General features: G+C 37.5%; 1 protein-coding gene across 15 annotated transcripts in view; it reads left to right on the forward strand.

Moving 5' to 3' along the window:
- The window catches only part of MTMR3 (myotubularin related protein 3), a 160,227-nt gene that overhangs the window by 63,351 nt on the left and 76,705 nt on the right, over positions 1 to 20,171 (forward strand). For 14 of the 15 annotated variants that reach the window (XR_012325251.1, XM_019950189.3, XM_073790285.1 and 11 more), the window contains exon 2: positions 11,778 to 11,829. The gene's annotated coding sequence lies outside the window, so the exon portion shown is untranslated. Of the gene's footprint in view, positions 1 to 1,026; positions 1,121 to 11,777; positions 11,830 to 20,171 lie in introns of all 15 variants that reach the window. The other variant, XM_033837158.2, reaches the window with a different exon arrangement.

The following is a 20,171-nucleotide window of genomic DNA, read 5'->3' on the forward strand; positions in this document are numbered from 1 at the left end:
GAGGGAGAGAAGTAGACCTAAGTAAAAGAGAATAAATGTTAAATCATGTGTACTTGCAAAAATGCAGTGAAAGTTTAGTGGTTTGGAATACTAGAGGAGCTCTAGGGATCTGGTTGGTGGAGAAAGGGCCAGTCTGGGTATAGGAAATAACGTAAACAATGGCAAGGCATTTGGAATGGACACAGAATGTCCTAGAGGGAAGAATAAGATTTTCATGTGGGGGAGACCTTGTCATTAAGAAGGAAGGTCCTCATTTTGGGGAGGTCTTGTTGAGAGGTATGTTTAGATCTTGACAAGTACTATGATAGTATCCTGAGAATTGAGAATGTGTAGAGAATAACATTGGTTAACATAACAATGGTTAACATTGCTTGGCTCAGTCAGTTAAGTGATTTCTTCTTGGTTAGCCTCAAATGCCTACGACTAAAATTTTTGCTTCAGCAAAATCACATTACTTTTTTTTATTTTGGACTTTGAAAGTTTTTTTTGTTTGTTTGTTTGTTTTTTTTTGTGGTACGCGGGCCTCTCACTGTTGTGGCCTCTCCGTTGCGGAGCACAGGCTCCGGACGCGCAGGCTCAGCGGCCATGGCTCACGGGCCCAGCCGCTCCGCGGCATGTGGGATCTTCCCGGACCGGGGCATGAACCCGTGTCCCCTGCATCGGCAGGCGGACTCTCAACCAGTGCGCCACCAGGGAAGCCCTGGACTTTGAAAGTTTTTAATGAATAATGGAAACTTATACATCTTTCAATCCCAAGGGTTTATTCTGTATGAAGAAAGGCAGGTAGAAATGTTGGATTTATGATAAGAACTAGAATATAGAGGTTTTAAATGGGAATGGGTGTGCTTGAAACGTTTATTCAGTGGGTAGGTAATAGGAGGCTCTGGTTAATTTCTTGTATTGACCTAAATTATGCTTGTTTTTTAAATCTAGAAAACAGTTATTGAGCATGTTTCTTGTCCTCATCAGAATTAGTATTCATTGAACATTGATTAGAAAACTATTAATGTTATCTCCATTTTACAGATGAGAAGACTGTATCACTTTGGGGATTTCACTCAGTTTGGAGCCAAAATTCACATCCAGAACAGTCTGATTGCAGAACCTATGCTCTTACCTAGTAAGCTATATCGTAATGCCTCTTGTTAAGCGGTAGTGGTAAGGCCCTTGGGTTCAGATGTTGAGTGTTGAGTGGGAAAATGACCTAGTAAGGCCCTTGGGTTCAGATGTTGAGTGTTGAGTGGGAAAATGACCTATGTAGATAATCATGGTCTAGACAGTTAGAAATGTAAATAATTATAATGACATGTAGTAAGTGTTATAAAATAGAGCTGTATTGAAACTGCACAGTGAACTCTGAAGGGAAAGTTTTCACAGTGAAATTAATGTTTTCAAGCCAAGTATTGAAGGATATGTTGGATTTATCCAAATGGATTAGGCGGTATGAGTAAATCAGGCAGAGGTAGTAGCAGTGACAAAAGCTCATGCATGAAAAATTTTAAAGAAGCCTCAAGTCGTTCATTCTGGACATATACGCCATAGGGCATATCTTTTTTGAGCAGGGACGTTTTATGGAAATGTCTGTTGACAGGATCGATATGCCAGGTGATGTTCAAAGAGGAATTGACCAGAATCAGTTCTAAGTTCAGTTGTAACTGGTTATTTTGTTTCATAGGTAATAAGGTCTAAATAAATTGAATTCAGCAAATGTTTGAGAACCGGTTTGCTAGACCAGTGGTGGTGGCCCTGGTGGCATGGAATGGAAAGATGGAAATTGAGCATTTCAAAGAAAGCAGTGGGAGATGGTGTCAGATTTTGTTATTGGAAAGAGTGTCAGATGGTTTCCAATCTTGAAGACCTAGGCTGACCAAGATTCCCAATGGAATATTAAGAAAGAAGATATGGTGGGGGAAGGGAAGGGAGGCCAGTGATGGCTTCTGTTTGGAATATGTAGAGTTGGAGGTGCTTCATTGACAGTCCAGAGGAGATCTGCTATTCTGCTCCTGTGCCAGCAATAGCAGTCAGGATTGGGGAAGCTGTGGGAGCTCTCACGTAGTAGTAGCAGAAACCTTGAGAGAGGCTATCATTTCTGTGGGGGAGGACTGGATGTTGTTGTTTATGGCCCTGCTCAGGCCTGCTTTGAATGGTTTCAGACTTTTAATGGTTTGGAAAAATAGGTCTTATGAAGCAAAATGAGAGAATAAAGCAGCCCGAGGAAAGACAGGTAGCAGTTTGTCTTATGAAGGATTTGTATTAGCATATAGTGTAGTATAACCCAAACCTCTCATTAATATATTACCTACACGATTTTTTTGCAGTATCTGTATACCAAATGATAATGCATCTTAAAATCAAGTTTTTTTCTTTCTTGGTGATATGTAAGTTTAATGGTGTGCCTTGACTTCGGTGGCATCTCAGAGTCAATAGAATGCAGAATGTTTTTTCCAGTGCTCATTAGCATAAGTATATAGTTTTGTTTTTTAAAGGCCTTTGTGTTACATTTAAATCCTCTCAAATATCACCAATGGTATGTATACCATACCATGGAAACAACTGAAAAAATACCTATATGTTGTAGAATATAGGTTTTAGGTTAGATGTTGAAGAGTAAATCAGTAGAAAATGTAAACTCTTCCCAAGGTTTTTATATTTCTTTGCATTTTAGCATATGTGTGTCCTGACTAAAAACAGAATACAGAATGTGTTTGTCCATTCATAGGCCTGATGTTTACTAGAGAGCTTGGGTAAATGCATTATTCCTTACACCTCTTTTAGACTTCAGTTTCTTTGACAAACTATTTTCATGTTGGAAAATGCAAGAAACATGAGTGGCTCAGATTGACCTTGAAAGTGTGGTATTATTCTTAGTAGTTATGTTCACATGCTTATTGGAAACTTGAGAATTCTGGTCACTTGTCTGTGGATTTTTTTTTTTTTTTTTTTTTTTTTGGCCGCACTGCGCCACATGCATGATCTTAGTTCCCGACCAGGGATCGAACTCCTGTTCCCTGCAGTGGAAGCTTGGAGTCCTAACCACTGGACCACCAGGGAAGTCCTAGTACTTAAGTTTTTTGATGTATAAACAATATATTTAGAATACTCAATATGTTTAGAATAGGTTGATATTAGGCTGTATGTTTGAGCAGTTTTTCATCTTGTTTTAGAGAATATTTTACCTATATTTTATTTTTATTTATGTATTTATTTTTTAAATAAATAAATTTATTTATTTGGCTGTGTTGGGTCTTTGTTGCTGCATGTGGGCTTTTCTCTAGTTGCGGAGAGCAGGGGCGGCTACTCTTTGTTGTGGTGTGCGGGCTTCTAATTGCGGTGGCTTCTCTTGTTGCGGAGCACGGGCTCTAGAGCACAGGCTCAGCAGTTGTGGGGCACGGGCTTAGTTGCTCTGCGGAAGGTGGGATCTTCCTGGACCAGGGCTCGAACCCATGTCCCCTGCATTGGTAGGCAGATTCTTAACCACTGCGCCACCAGGGAAGTCCCTTACCTATATTTTAATGTGCTTACTATGAATATAAGTAATTTAGCCAGCATGTTTTTTAAAAAAGCTCTCGCCCCCTTCCTTTTCTGATTAATGGATTAAGCAAATTGATAGCTTAAGAATTTTTAAAATTCAAGGTTTGGTTTTTGTCTTCAGTTTGAATCTATGACTTGTCTTGAGGTTTTCAGAGTGGTTAATTTAAGTGCAGTTATTTAAGGACAAAGGAGAACCCTCTTTACTTAATAAGACTTTATTTCTTATTAGCTTCGGACTTTTGCCCTCCTTTTCTTAAGTAAAGCATGTTCGTGAATTCTACTTTTTGACTTTAGCTGAAAATTTTTTCTTCCTGTGTATATATATATATTTTTTTGCGGTATGCGGGCCTCTCACTGTTGTGGCCTCTCCCGTTGCGGAGCACAGGCTCCGGACGCGCAGGCTCAGTGGCCATGGCTCACGGGCCCAGCCGCTCCACGGCATGTGGGATCTTCCCGGACCAGGGCACGAACCCGTGTACCCTGCATCGGCAGGCAGACTCTCAACCACTGCGCCACCAGGGAAGCCCCCCTGTGTATATTTTGATGGCAGTTACATGTTTCCCTCTGTTTACATGAGATAAATATTACTAGTTTAAAAGGGTGGGTCTCTTTCTGGGGATCTGTTGAATTGTTTTGGTCTTAAAAGGATTCGTAAAGAAGATGGTGTTCTGGTCAAGACGATTTCTGGTCTTTTGGCTATTTAATAATTGAGAATTGAGGAGGTTATTGGGTTTTTATTGGCTTGTTTTTCAAAAATATGAGTAGCCCCCTACCTAATTGCCAGAATACAAATTTTAACTAGGCCAGCAGGAAGAAGAGTGGATTCTTTTTGTTGCACATATAGCCTCTACTATTGGAATTTTGTTTCTCTTTTCTGAATATCCCTATTGGCTAGTTGGAGTTGGACAGTTTATAATTGAGATGACAGCAGTTAAAAATGTAAATCCGTTTCCTCTCTTCATTGTTAAGTTTTATGCTTAAAGGATGGATTTGCATTTTCCTTCAGCTTTCTGGTCCTTGTCCATTTTGATGCCAGTTACTCTGCATAAAACTAAGTGGAGTGAACCAGAATTTTTCTGAAGAATCTGTTTACAGATGGGCAGAGAAACATTAACATTCCTATATATTATTAAAAAACTGATAAGCAGTATGCAGATTAGCTAGGTTTGGAATACTGATAGCTATTTTTTGAGTGTAGTTTAATTCCAAATTTTTCCTAGAATTGGTGTTGAATATCCCAAGTACCTAGGCATAATAGGAAAACCATGTCATTTATACATGGGCATACTTTTGACTTCCTATGGTAAGTAGACCTTCAAACTAAGTTGCTTGTCTTTCTAGAAAAGAAACCTCTCTTCCAGCAGTGAGGGCGGAGGGTTGGTATAAAAAGGGTGGGGTTTAGAGAGTCTGTTTTTGCCACTCTAGGGCAGGATGCAGAAGCAAAGCATATTAGAATAAACACTGTAAATTTGCAGATTTCAAAATGACATTGGTATTATTGAATTTTACATAATTTTTTAGTTGTCTTTAACAAAAATAAGTTTTTGGTCTTTGCTACCTCACTGATTTCTTTTTCTGAGTACGTAAGAAATAGGAGCTCATAATTTAAGCCTTATTAAAAAACGTTTTGAGAACCTATTGTAAAACTGCTCATCTTCATAGGGATTGGTCATTTAAGTGTTTTGTCCAAGAAAATGCAGTTATAATTTTATTCTTCGAACAGTAGGAGGCATGGACAGAGTCTGCAGTCTCATGTTGAGATAATCATGATTTTTTAAGAGGGGCAGAAGTCATTACAGGATTATAATTAGGAAAATTTAAGTTTCCATGAAGAGGTATATACTTCCTGATTAGGAATCTTTCTTTTTTTAAAAATAGAACATTTGACCTATGCATTGCCCTTGAGAACTTTGATTTGGGACAGTGCAGGGGAGAAAGGAGGGGGAAACAAAATTACTTCTTTCCTCTTCATCAGAGGTTAACTGAGAGCAAGTGGCAGGACATTAATGAGCATGCAAAAATTTGCCTTCTCTTAATTTCCCAACAGTAGACCTTGGAATTAGTCAAAGAAACAAAAGTCAGGAAACATTTTTCCAACACTGGGGCTAGTCTTTCTGATCTTTCCATAGCAGTTATAAATATTGAACTACCTCTGGCACTTAGATGAAATGATCCTGCTTGGCTTTTAATTTAATTAATTTCTAGTGCTTTGAATGCCTGGATTTTCTATCTCGATAACCGAGACTTAAGTATTTGGTTTCTGTTAAGAGTTTTTTTTCTTAGGAGATAGGGAACATTTCTTCATTTACCATGATGAATCTAAATGCTGCCTTATAATATTAGATTTAAAATCCTTAATTTCAGTAGTAAAATGATACCTGCCTTGTGACTTTTCATGGAGGATATAGAGTCAGAAAATAATGTTACAAATTACAGAAATTCCTTATAATCCTATTAATGATTTAATATATCTGAGTTAGTAGTATGAAGTGAATGTTTTCTTTTTTAAAAAATAGATAGTATTTATTTATTTATTTGGTTGCACCGGGTCTTAGTTGTGGCTTGCTGGCTCCTTAGTTGCAGCACATGGGCTCCTTAGTTGTGGCAGGCGGGCTCCTTAGTTGGGGCATGTGAACTCTTTGTTGTGGCATGCATGTGGGATCTAGTTCCCTGACCAGGGATTGAACCCAGGCCCCTGGCTTTGGGAGCGCAGAGTCTTATCCACTGCGCCAGCAGGGAAGTCCCGTGAATAAATTTCTTTATAGAAGTGATTATAAAGAGCAAGTCAAAACATTAAAAAAAACCTTTTTTGAAACTATTTTTACCCTTTTTAGCAGATTGTATTATATCTTTGGTTTTAATCTTTTCTGGTCACCACCAGAAAATGTCTTCACTAAGACATCATGTATGATATTTGCTCCCCCGCCCCCCTTTTGTATAAGGATTAAGTTTAAAAGGGAAACACTTGTAAAATAAGTGATTTTAAAAGGTACGAATCAAATTCGATAAAGTTCGTTTGATCACAGCTGATCTTTTCTGAGAACATGGTCAAGGGCTTCCTTTTGCCCACTTGAGATGTGAAAAGCAAAAAGGTGCATCTGAAGTACAGTCAGATCTTAATGTCTAAAAATTCTAGAGCACAGTTTCTTTGCTTTTGACTTCTCACATTTTTGGGTCCCATTTGGAAAAGCAGCTGTCAGTATTTCAGCCACTTAAATGAAGACAAATGATCTTAAGTATTGATCGCTAACCAACTGTTTGAAATTCTGTCTATTGCAGATACTCCTTTGAGGAATGTATTCAGAACTTCTCCCACATTAAAACAAAACAAACCAAAAAAAACTCCTCATAGAATGAACCACACTCTGTACCACTAATGTAGTCACAGAATTATTCAAGATTGATCTTTGGTCATTATCTATTGAAACAGAATTTTACTTGTTAGAGTGAACATTATCATTAATGTTGCTGGTTCAAGAGACTTAGTGTTAGTAAAAGACTCTTTGATACAGAAATTTGATTATAACATGGAGTTCACCTGACCGTTTCTGACAACCTACTGGATTTTTGTTTTTCAAGAAGATGGTTGTTTTTTGCTTAGGAAATGATAATATTTTAGCTGCTTATCTGTGTCCTACAGCTGGCAGAGGAATGCAGTACTCTGACCATGAATTTGCGTCTGTATCCCTGAAAACACACAGACCTTACTTAGTGTTTTCAAAAGAGGTAGAAAAGACATGTGGCATCTTTTTAAAAGTTGTTTTTTTTTTTTTAATAAATTACCGTGTTTGGAAAACTCACTGAGTTTTCCAGGACACTGACTCAATTTTGTATTTAGTTTCTTTTTACTTTTTTTTTTTGAAACATGGTCCAAATAAGTAGAGGGGGGAAAAGTCCAACTGAGAGCATTCAGCCATACTTTTTATTTTATTTTTTAACATCTTTATTGGAGTATAATTGCTTTACAATGGTGTGTTTCTGCTTTATAACAAAGTGAATCAGCTATATAGCCATACTTTTTGAACTGTCTCTCGGTTTTTATTTTCATTTATAGTTGACTTCAGCAGCAGAAGTTTAGAAAACTTGAGGTTTGGGCTCCTGTACAGGGAGTAAGACCAAACCACAGTAGTTTTACTCAGTTGCTAAATGCTTGAGTTTTGGGTAATACTAGTGATTAAATCATCTCCCCACCATGGAATAATCTCCCCAACATGCCATAGAATCCTAGTTTGGGAAGGTCATATCATCCATCAGATATCCGAAAAGTTACTAGGCATAAATGAGGAAGCACTAAGAAGCTGCCCAAAGTAGTAGCAGTTGTAAAGTCACTTCTTAAAATTTAACATCTCTGAATTACTTTATGACCTCCACACTCAAGTTTTGCTGTCAGTGTTTCTTACTATGCAGTGCATGTGCAAGAAAAGCCATTTCTTTCACATACAGTGAAAATAAAAGATTCCTTTAAAATTACTCAGTGTTGCCTTCTTAAAGTTTTGAACCCTCAATCATTCCTACATTTGAAAGTGAGACAGGGCTGTAAAAAAATACTTCATGGGGTGGGATAGGGAGTGTGGGAGGGAGACGCAAGAGGGAGGGGATTTGGGGATATATGTATATGTATAGCTGATTCGCTTTGTTATAAAGCAGAAACTAACACACCATTGTAAAGCAATTATGCTCCAATAAAGATGTTAAAAAACAAACAAAAACTTCATTGTTCTTTTGAAGTTAAAATGTACCCTAGGCAAAAAAGTGCTGCTTTAGCCACCCTTCCCCACCCTGGACACCGCCCCCCCCCCCCCCCCCATTTTTAGGAGGCCTGGCCTGAGTCTCTTAAGTTTTTCCTTGTGAATTTGGTTTGACCTAATTAGTTTTTGTAGTTTGGATTCACTTATTATATAAATGGCCCAAATTGGTGTGCCTCTTTGTTGAAGCTGATCTAGTAGGTGGCATACACATGATAACAAACTATTCCATGTAGGTGTCCATTCCTTATTAGCCTTCTCAGGGCCTCCATGCCCTTCTTCTTAATCAGTATCTCATTGTCTTCCAGAAAGACATTGACTGTGCTTTGCAGCTGCACAGTAATATCTAGTATTTTAGTATTTAATAATCAAGTATATTTTTATTCTCTTCAGGGTTTCCTCTTGAAATAGATAAAATTCTATCCATAGTATAATACATGATTGTAAAAAAATTTACCTTTTTCAGATAACTGCCAATTCTTTTTCTTTTCTTTTAACACTATCCCCCAGATGGAACTTAAGGGTGACCATAGTTAACCCTTGCCCCACACAGCTGCCCTGGCTGGCTGTTCATTAGTGCTTTATTTGTTTAAGAATCCCATGTTACTAGACACTTTAGGTAATTGCTTAGATTTAACGTAACCACTTTACATTCTACCTCTTCAAATATATGACCGTTCAAGGTCACCCAAACGTAACTGTTCCTACTCTGAGGTGTACATGACTGGTATCACAGGATATCATCTGGCTTCTTGAGAAGGTAGCTGGTGGCACCAAAGAGCTTCTTTCAGACTTACTTCTACATGGCCTTTATCTGGCAAATAGCCCTAAGAGGCATGGGCAGGTTTTAAAATTTTGTTGGCAGTGTTTCACAATGGCATACTTGTTTCCAACCAAGTAGATGTTTGGTTGTGGTTAAGAGGAATCATTGCTGGCATTGAAGCAGACCTGCCTGAACATTTTTGTTGACTCTTCCTGTTGTTTGGTCCATGTTTTGGAGCTTTACACCTGTGGAAACTATACACAAACACTTTTGTATTAATGGACTTAATATCTTTGACAGAATAAATTACCAAGTAATTTCTAAACATGTCAGATGATCCTTGTAGTAGATGTAGTGATTTCTTTGAAGTAAATGTAACACCATCAATTCATTGTTACCACTAGACTTAACCTGTCTCTTGAATTTAATCCCATTTCACCCCTTATTACTGGCTGGACATACATCTACTTGGGAGGCCACCTTTAAAGTCAGGGTATCATATCTGGTGTTGCTTCCTTGGAATCTACCCTTCATTTCTTAACAATACCATTCTTTTTCTACTCACCACAGGCCTTAGAATTTTGCAGTTATCTTTGACAACATGGTCTGCCCCCTTTTTTCCATTCCTAATCAACTACCAAGCTCAGGCAATTAATGCTTTCACTCATTTTGGTGTCTTCTTCTGCATTTTTACTATGGTTGAGATATTGGGCCCTTAGCAGTTCATATCTGCACTACTAGTCTAGGAACATCCTAAGTGACTTTTCCCCTCCAGACCATCCTACTTCCTGCTTTTTAATACTACCATTTTCATGTTGTTATTCTCCTGCTCATAAAGCTTTTGGTTTAGTGCCATCGAATGAAATCTAGCTTCCTTAGCTTGGCATTCAAGGCCCACAGTGTGTCCTGTCTTTTTAGTCTTATTTTCCTGAACATGATTGGTATTCTGACCTATTCTTTATTTCTCAAAAATGTGCTTTCTTCCCACTGTGGTATTAATAGCCATCCTTACTTGGCTTCCATCCCCTCTTTCTCTTTATTTAAATTCCACCTAATCTGTAGGACTCAAGTTGAAGTTTTCCACCTCCTGTGAAACTTCCCTGGGTTGTCTCTCCTCTGAACTCTGAGTACTTGCATGTCATTGGACAGTTAACCTTGTAGTACTCTGATACTTCTTGGGTTACAATGAACTATGTCTCATTATTTTTTGCATTTAATACTTAAGTGGAATGTACCTTCATATATATTGTTTTATCTGGTTGGGTTTTTTTGTTTTTTGTTTTTGTTTTTGCGGTACGCGGGCCTCTCACTGTTGGTGGCCTCTCCCATTGTGGAGCACAGGCTCCGGACGCGCAGGCTCAGCGGCCATGGCTCACGGGCCCAGCCGCTCTGCGGCATGTGGGATCCTCCCGGACCGGGGCACGAACTGGCGTCCCCTGCATCGGCAGGCGAACTCTCAACCACTGCGCCACCATGGAAGCCCTATCTGGTTGTTTTTTTTTTTTTAATAGCTAAGGACAAAGAGACCCAGCATCTGTTCTTTTTAACAAATGTTTTCTTATTATCCTAAATAAAATTCATAGATGATATAATGTACCTACAGATGTAGTTTTTAAAAAATCAATAACCTTACTATAGTATAAAGGAAAAATGAAAAAAACTTGTAACTTGTATTTCAGGTTTCAAATACTCAGCAAAAATTATACTCTAGAAAGAAAAGTTCTTACAGATTTAAAACCCCTGAACTTTCCTGCTATACTGTGTTGTACCTCCTTAAACAACTTAACAGGACCAATCTTGATACTAATATGATTTGTATCTGAAGTTGCAAGTTATGAATAGCCTTAGTTCCTTTCCCATACAGCATGTGGTCAGTACAGCCCAGCCTGTATTAAACTAAAATTAACTTTTACAAAATTTAAATTAAAAGTTACTGGGAGACAAAAATAACTACTTGTAAAGTGGTTAAAACACTTTATTATTACATGTTTAGCCTCCTCTTATATGGTTCTTACTTGTTTAAAAAATGGTTCCAGAGGTTATGGCAATAATGTGATATATTGACTGACTCTTTAATTTTAGGACTTTGATATTTTGTACAGTCCTGTTCATATATGTGACTTTATGTCACATAAACAGCTCAAAAGGATGAGTTGCCTGCCAATACTGAGAGAAGTCTTTACAAAGGAATCAGGTTGATAAGGTCTTTTATCTCTAAAGATCAGATTGTTGCCTAGTTGTGACAAGAATTCTTTGTGTTTAGACTATACTCCTGCCTCTCTGATTTTTTTCTTACACAAAAAAGACCCCTTGATAGAAGCCAATTATGTGTACAAATTAAACTACCAAGTCCAAACCTAGATCTCCTGTGATCTTCTTAGTTGTTTAAAGTACTTGTTCCTTTAGTGGCAAAGGTTTACCTGAGAAGCCATCAGAAATGATGCTAGATTGATAGAGAAAAACTCTTAAAGAGGAGTATTTATAGATTCTTGGAAAGTTCTATCTGTGCAGTTCTGTAGTTTCTAAAAGCATGCTAAGGCCTGACTTGGCCCGTTTTGCACAATTAAACATTCTAAAACCTGTGGTTGACTAAATAGTTCACATTGTAACAATTTAAAAAATAATGTATTGTCATCGCATTCTAACTTGTAGAGAAAAGTCTTGTGGGGAGATCTAAGTGGCTTAACTTGATACTTAGGATATTTGTCATTGTAAAACTACTGGTTTTTCTTTTGCAGATTTTCTTGTGAAACGTTCCAGTAGAAAAGTTCTTGGGACAAACTTCATTTGGTAAGTTTGTCCCCCTACCTCCTGCCCCCTACTATACTCTCTGCTGTTCTGAGGCAGCAAAAGGTAATTTATAGATGAATTTTGGGGGCCTGTTTTGTCTGTGGACATAATTATTTAGGTGAACCCTTGTATGTTCACTTTAATGTTAAATCTCAATATTTGGTGGTTTGGTTTTTTTTTCCCATTAGGACTCAAGCCAGATTACTTTTCCCATATATAATTGTGCCATAGTATAATATACTGTGCCTAGAAACTTGTATTTAAGTTGAGATTAAATGAGTTGTGGCCCTAATCTTTTGTTTAAAATAGTTCTTAACATGATGTTCTTTTAAATTGAAACTTGGTTCTTATTTTGAGTTTTCTTAAATTGTTAAATTTGTGTGAAAATCGAGGCCTCATTACTAGCATTAATGGTACCAATGTGACGTTCAACTAGAAAATAACTTCTAAAAAATTTGTTAGTCCTGCCCCCAGTGTGGATGTTAACCCCTGTCCTGTCCTTTTTTTCATAGACCTTTATGGATCTGTTATTACCTAAGTCTTTATTACTGCCTCTTTTTTCTGCCATCTGTTTAATGGAGGAAATTATTATCTAAGTTTATTGAAAAGAGAAGTTGCTGTTTTGGTTTTAAGTTTCTGTATCCAAATCATTCCCTTGTTCCAGAACCTTTAGCTTGGCATTGCCTCCAGATTAAGGATCAAGCTCCTTAGCATGGCATTTTAGGCTCTTTATAAGTGAGCTTTAAGCACATCTACTGCAACTAGGCACTCACTTCCTCCATACATCTAGAAAGTCTTGCTGTAGCCAACCTGACCTACTTACTGTCCCTCAAATACTGTCCAATATCTTGCCTTTTTTTTTGGCAAGATATTTGCTTGTGCTGGTATTCTTTGCTTGTGCTGTTCCTTTACCCTCTTTGTCTCAAAATCTGTCTGGTTCAGCCATTAAAAGTGTGAGTGTTCCACAAAGCCTTACTTGAGTGCCCAGTTCAGAGTCCATTTCTCTGTCTTTTGCATCTCCATGATATTATATTTCTACATCTGTTATCACACTCTGCCTTATTAGTTATGTTTGTCACCCCACAGGATTGTGAACATCTTGAAGGCAAGAACTATCTTCATGTTTGAATTTTCAGATCACACAAATGTTCCCTGAGTCCTGGGATACTAGTGTCTTCTCAGTATAATTTCATTTTAATTAGGATTTTTGTTTTTGTTGTGTGTGTTTGGTTAAGAATAAGGGAGAAGAATTAGATTCTTTTATTCTAGTAGAGAAGAATTAGATTCTTTTGTTCTAGTAGAGATTAGTTATCATCTTGTTGATTCAGGGTACTGTTTTTTTCCTTTCTATATAGGAAGGATTTATATAGTACATATAATGTGTCCTTGTAGTCCAAGTTGCTCAGTATCTCACTTGGCTGAGTTATTGTTGGCAAGTGTGAGTTTTAGTTACTGATTAAGGAATTGAGTAATTTCTTGTTAACAGGTGCCTGAAAGAATGAGATTCCATGTTAAATAGGAAGATAAATGTCTTACTTCGGTAAAGATTTCTCAGAAGTCACATTCTGAGACTGACACTGGAGACCAGTGAAGCCTGCAGATCCCAACTGTCAAATTCTCATACGTACATTAAGAAAAGAGAAATCATTTGACTGCTTCAAATAAGAATTTTACCCTTCATTTGGCCTAGCAGGGTGCATATTAGACCTTTGGAGAGGAAATGTAATCCTAATGTATTTTTTTTAAAAATTTATTTATTTATTTTTGGCTGCGTTGGGTGGGTCTTCGTTGCTGTGCACAGGCTTTCTTTAGTTCTGTTAGGCAGGGGCTACTCTTCGTTGCCGTGTGCAGGCTTCTCATTTCGGTGGCTTCTCTTGTTGCGGAGCACCGGCTCTAGGCACCCGGGCTCAGTAGTTGTGGCGCACGGGCTTAGTTGCTCCATGGCATGTGGGATCTTCCCGGACCAGGGCTGGAACCCGTGTCCCTTGCATTGGCAGGTGGATTCTTAACCACCGTGCCACCAGGGAAGCCTGATGTTAGATTATTAAATTAATTTTGATACCAGGAAACATATTATTGGAATTAATATAATGTGGGTTCCAAATTAAAAGACTAAAGAGAGATGACAACTAGATCCAATGTGATCCTAGACTGGATCCTTTTATAGAGGGGGGAGGAAATCTCTGTAAAGGATGTGATTGGTTGACCAAATTGGAATATAAAAAGTAGATTAAAGTACTATATCAGTGTCGTTTCCTGAATTTGAAAGCTAGTTCTGTGGTTATATAAGAGATTAATTTTGTTCTTATAAAGTATATATTGAAGTAGTAAGGGGTAAAGAAGTAGCATGACTTGCCTTAAAGGTCCCAAAGGTCATAGAGTTTAGTGAATGGCAGACTCAGGACTCCTGTCTCTTCTGCCCTCAGAACCATTGCTTTACATCCCTGATTTTTTTTTTTGATGGCTTTATCTTCACACTCTGTCTTAGGTCAAGTGAAAAGCTTTTATGTAATATTACTTTGAATTTCCTTTTTAAAAATGTCTTTGTAGAAAAGTTTATTTTTCTAATTACAAGGGTAAAGTAATTCTAAAAGTGTAAAAACAAAGTCCCTATTCCCACTTTCTTCCTTAGAGTGGTAACCATTGTTAACAATCATTATATCATTTTTCTGTACATGTACAAACGTTTCTGGATTAATACAAATAATGCTTATGCGTATTTTTATTTTAACCTTTCAAATTACAGAACATTAGAACTTCTACCAAGTTGATAACTGAGTTAGTGAATTATAGTTTCATAAATGGAATTAGTATGTGTAGTCTTTGGCAATAATGATCTCCCCCACCAAGTGTGTATCTTTTTCACCTAGTAAATTTATTTTTAAGAATCAGGGCTGCAGAAATAGTGACTTGTGCAGAGATATGGGCAAGGATGGTTATTGTGGCTATTTTGATTGTAATAGAAAAGTGAAAATAACCTAAATGTCTCAGTAATTGATGAATTAGTAGGTTATGGTGTATCGGAATATAATGGAATACTGAACTGCCATGTTGAAAGTATGTAGTGACACAGGAAGGATTTGGTACATTGAGGGAAAATGTGCAGAACAATGAATACAGTATGATCCTCCCCCCTCATTTTTCGGGGGTAGATTATGTATGTCTTTGTATATGAATAAAGTGTCCTGGACAGAATTATAAAATATTAACAGTAGTTGTTATTACATGTAGTTGAAGCGAAGGGCAGCAAAGAACGAGAATGGAAGTTCTACTTATTTACTTAAAAAATAACAGATTTGAGATATAATTCATATATTATACTATACATTTGACCCATTAACGTATACAGTTCAGTGGCTCAGTATATTCATTGTGCTGTGCAACCATCACTGCAGTCAATTTTAGAACATTTTATTACTTCAGAAAGAAGCTCTCCATACCCTTTAGCTATCACCCCCCCTTACCTTCCACCTCTCTCAGATCTAAGCAGCTACTAATCCACTTCCTATCTCTATTAATTTTCCTGTTCCATTTCTGTCAAGTATGATATGTGGACTTTTGTGACCGGCTTCTTTTACTTGGTATAATGTATTCAAGGTTCAACTATATTGAAGCATGTATCAGTACTTCGTTCCTTTTAATTGGCTGATTAATACTCCATTTTGGGATATACAACATTTTGTTTATCCATTCATCTGTCAGTGGACATTTGGGTTGTTTCTGTCTTTTGACTATCTTGAATAATGCTGCTATAAACATGTGTATATGAATTTTTCTGTAGATATGTTTTCGTCTCTTAGACAAAATTCTATTCTCTTTAGGAGTGGAATTGCTGGGTCAGGTGGTAGCTCTATGTTTAATCGTTTGAGGAACTGCTAGGCTGTTTTCCAAGGAGGCTGAACCATTTTACACTCCCACAAGCAGTATCTGGGGACAGTTGCTTACTTTTTACACCTGTATTTTAAATTTTCTTAGAAGCAGCATGTATTACTATTACAACTAAAAAATTAAGAAGTGTTAAACTACTTCTCTTAGGCTAACAGTAATGACTCAATTTCTTCCTTTTGGTGCTAGTATAATTACCATTCTGGAACGCAAGTTTTGCAAGTCAGTTATTGACTATTTTTTAATGATTGGCTATATCTGCTCTTTGTAGTATTAATATTATAAGGACCTCCAGCAGCTTCGTGATTCATATTGGTTGCAGAGTTACCCATGATCTTGGCTTTTTCTTATGAACTTGGAATTCCTATAGAAGGTTTACCTTTCCTCAGATGTTTAAAGCAGCACCTCTTATTTTGAACTATGTTATCTGTTTTCTTATCTCCCCTCTTGCACTATAAATTCTTTAATCTTCCTTAGCCCCCACATCTAGGCCTTTACCTATTACTGTCAGTTATACTCTAAAATAACTTATATCCTTATGCTTTTATTCCATCTGCACTGCCTTCATTCTAGATCAAGCCACCATTTTCCTCCCTGTAATTGTCTCCTGATTCTCTTTGTTCTTTTTGTTCTCTAATCCATTCACCACACAGTAATCAGAATTATTTAAAAATCAAATCATATCACTCGGCTGTTTAAAATCTGTCAATGAATTTTTGACACTTGGAATATAATCTGTTGCCCTTGGAATATAATTTATACTCCTTACTATCTACATTATCCTCTTGTACATTTCTCCATCTTCAAGTTGGGCCACTCTTCTTTCTGACTCAGTACATTTTAGCTATACTGGCTTCCTCTTTTTAATCCTTCAGAAATGCCAAAGTCTTTTCCTTGTCAGGAACACATGTTGTTTTCTGTACCAGAAACTGGCCTTGCTGCACAGAGAGGCCTTTTCTGACCACCTTACCTAAAGTAGGACTCCCATACCCCCACCCTCTTAGTCTCTGTCTCAGCATCCTGTTTGTTTCCTTTATCACATTGAGCACAATTTGTAATTATAATTATTTGTTTCTATCTTCCACACTGGGATATGAGCTCCTTAGTGCAGGAACCAGCACAGTGTCATAGTGTTTGACACGTAGTTAGTTCTCAGGTAATTGTTGATTGACCAAAGTGCAGCACACCATTTTACAGTCTTTATTTGGTGTAGAAATGGAAGACATCAGGGGCTTCCCTGGTGGTCCAGTGGCTAATAAGATTCTGCACTCCCAGTACAGGGGGCCTGGGTTCAATCCCTGGTCGGGGAGCTAAGATCCCACATGCCTTGTGGCCAAAAAACCAAAACATAAAACAGAAGCAATATTGTAATAAATTCAATAAAGACTTTAAGAATGGTCCACATCAAAAAAATAAAAACTTTGTGAAAATTTCAAATGTATAAAAGTAGAGAAAATAGGTTAATCTCCATTTACTTATCTCATTGGGCTTCAAAAGCTATCAACTCATGGGCCCATCCCGTTTCATAGATATATACTCCTATTCATTCTGTCTATTCCATGATACATTACTTCATGTGTACATATTTCAATTGTATATCTAAAAGAAACTTCTAAAAAGCCATAACCACAGAAACCTCCTAACCACTGTGACATTGTCAGTTATACAGAAAATTAATAAATAACATCAAATATTATATGGGCAGATTTCCCTAAATGTCTCAAATTATTTTTATACTTTGAATTAGGATCCAAGCAAAGTCCATATATTGCAGTTGGTTGACATGTCACTTACATCTCTTTTTTAATCTTGAGTTTTCCTTTGATCTCTTCTGTCTTGCAGTTTAAAGAATTGGGGTTATTTTTATATTTTTATAGGTTTCTCTAGACTAGATCTATGTTCATCCTATATTTCATTAGCAGTTGTAGAAAGATGATACTTACTTGTGTCTTTCCTTGTTTGTGTATTAGGTGAAATACTACCCCCATCAACTACTTGGTTGTACAGAGGTTCAGTTTATATAGGAAAAGCAAGATAAATACTAATTCTTTGCCTTTATTTACCAGTTTCAAAAATAAGAAGTTGCTTACTTAGCATCCTGCAGTGGTGACCAATGAAAGGGAAAGAGAGAGAAATATTATGAACTTATAATTAAACATATTGAAATTCAATACATAGCCCTTATTTTTGCTCAAATTATTCCATTTTTACCAGTGATTCTGTTTAGATTGGCTCTGGAGTCCTTTTGATATACCCTTAGTAGTCTTTGATAGTTTCCTTGCTTTCCAATTTAATGTTCCAGGATGAACTTACACATTTTCTGTTCTAGACCTGTAATTGGCTATTTCTCAGGAGCTTTGTTGGCTCCTTTTGAAGTGAGAATTAATATTTAGATACCATGGTCTACATGCTTAGAATGCTCATTGCTGCTGGGTCAGTTCCATAACTTTTTTGCAGTAGGATTATTTTTAGTATTTCATGAAGAGTTTGATTATATTCATACTCCTCACCTACACATCACATAAAACTTACCCTTTAAAAGCATACAGTTCAGGAGTTTTAGTATGTTGTGCTAAACCACCACTAATCTGTTTTCTGTCTCTACCTAGATTTAAAATTCTGGGCAATTCATATAAATGAAATTGTACAATATGGTATTTTGTGCCTGGCTTCTTTCAGTTAGTATTATGTTTTCAGTGTTCATCCGTATTGTATCATGTGTCAGTATTTTAGTCTTTTTTTATTGCTGGATAATATTCCATTGTGTGGATATACCACATTTTATTCTTTCATCATTTGATGGACATTTGGGTTGTTTCTGCTTCTTGGCTATTATGAAAAATGCTGCTGTGAACATTAACACACAAGTTTTTGTGTGGATATGTTTTCAGGTCTCTTGGGTATATACCCAGGAATGGAGTTAATGACTCATATGGTGAATTTTAAAGGAACTGCTAAACCATTTTCTACAGCAGTGCATGAAGGTTTCAAGTTCTCCACGTTCCACTACCTTTTTTATGTTCATTTCTTCATCACTGGAGTTGCACTTTGTTATCTGTTTTGAAAAACTTCAAATCCACTTCTATTTGAGTTATTTAAAATATAGCAGTTTGAATATGTATATGGTACTGTCATTAGACATTTAATTCTAAAACACAAATATCTTTTGCACAACATTAGGGCAGTTTAAAAATAAAATTCATCCAGTAGGTGTTTCTTTTTAAAGTGATCTTTAAGAGATTTTTTTCTAATAAGTTCATACCCTCAGGAATAATTTCTTTGCCTTTCCTCCTTTCCTTTTTAATTAATTCCAACAGGTGGTCTCTTTACATACCCTTGCCACCTCATCTAAAACAGCAGTTCTTTGTTACTCATCTCTAAACCCTGCTTTATTTTCTTTGTAACACTTACCAGCTACCTAATATAAACATATCTATCTATTTGTTTCTAGTGGGGAAGGCAGGCAGTAAAATTTTTATTTTATTTCATTTTTTAAATCTATTTTTGGCTGCGTTGGGTCTTCGTTGCTGTGTGCGGGCTTTCTCTAGTTGAGATGAGCGGCGCTAGTCTTTTTGTGGTGCACGGGCTTCTCATCGTGGTGGCTTCTCTTGTTGCGGAGCACAGGCTCTAGACGTGCAGGCTTCAGTAGTTGCAGCATGTGGGCTCAGTAGTTGTGGCGCATGGGCTTAGTTGCTCCGCGTCATGTGGGATCTTCCCGACTAGGGATCGAACCCGTGTCCCCTGCATTGGCAGGCAGATTCTTTTATTTATTTATTTATTTAGGCTGCATTGGGTCTTCGTTGGTACACGCGGGCCCCCTCCAGCTGCGGCGAGCAGGGGCCACCCTGCGCCGCGGTGTGCGGGCTTCTCACTGCGGTGGTCTCTCTTGCCGCAAAGTGCGGGCTCTAGGCGTATGGGTCTCAGCAGCTGTGGTGCAAGGACCCAGCTGCCCCAAGGCACGTGGGAGCTTCCCAGACCAGGGATCGAACCCGTGTCCCCTGCAATGGCAGGTGGACTCTCAACCACTGCACCACCAGCGAAGTCCCAGGCATTAAAATTAAACTCCGTGACTTTTTGGTTACAGTTGTCTCCCCTAGATCTAGAGCAGTGCTGGGATTATACTAGGTGTTGAATAATTATTTATTGAAATGAATGAATAAATGAGAATTTTATGCTAATCTCTGTTCTTGAGCTGGGTTATATCACAAAGACTTGTTTTAGGTTTGAATAATGGTAAGAATGATGACTCTGACTTGATTTGTTACTAAACCACTTGGTTCTTCCTCATCCTTCTAGCCTCTGAACAATGGAGTACCCCAAACCACCACTTGGTCCTCTTAGTTTCTCCATCTGTACTTGCCCCGGAATTTACTAGCTTTAATGCCATATACACCGTTATGGCTCCCACATTTATGTTACTATCTCTAGCTTCCATCTTCTTCATCTCCAGGCTAGTT

This window comes from Tursiops truncatus, chromosome 13, assembly GCF_011762595.2.
Source record: "Tursiops truncatus isolate mTurTru1 chromosome 13, mTurTru1.mat.Y, whole genome shotgun sequence".
Taxonomy (NCBI): domain Eukaryota; kingdom Metazoa; phylum Chordata; class Mammalia; order Artiodactyla; family Delphinidae; genus Tursiops; species Tursiops truncatus.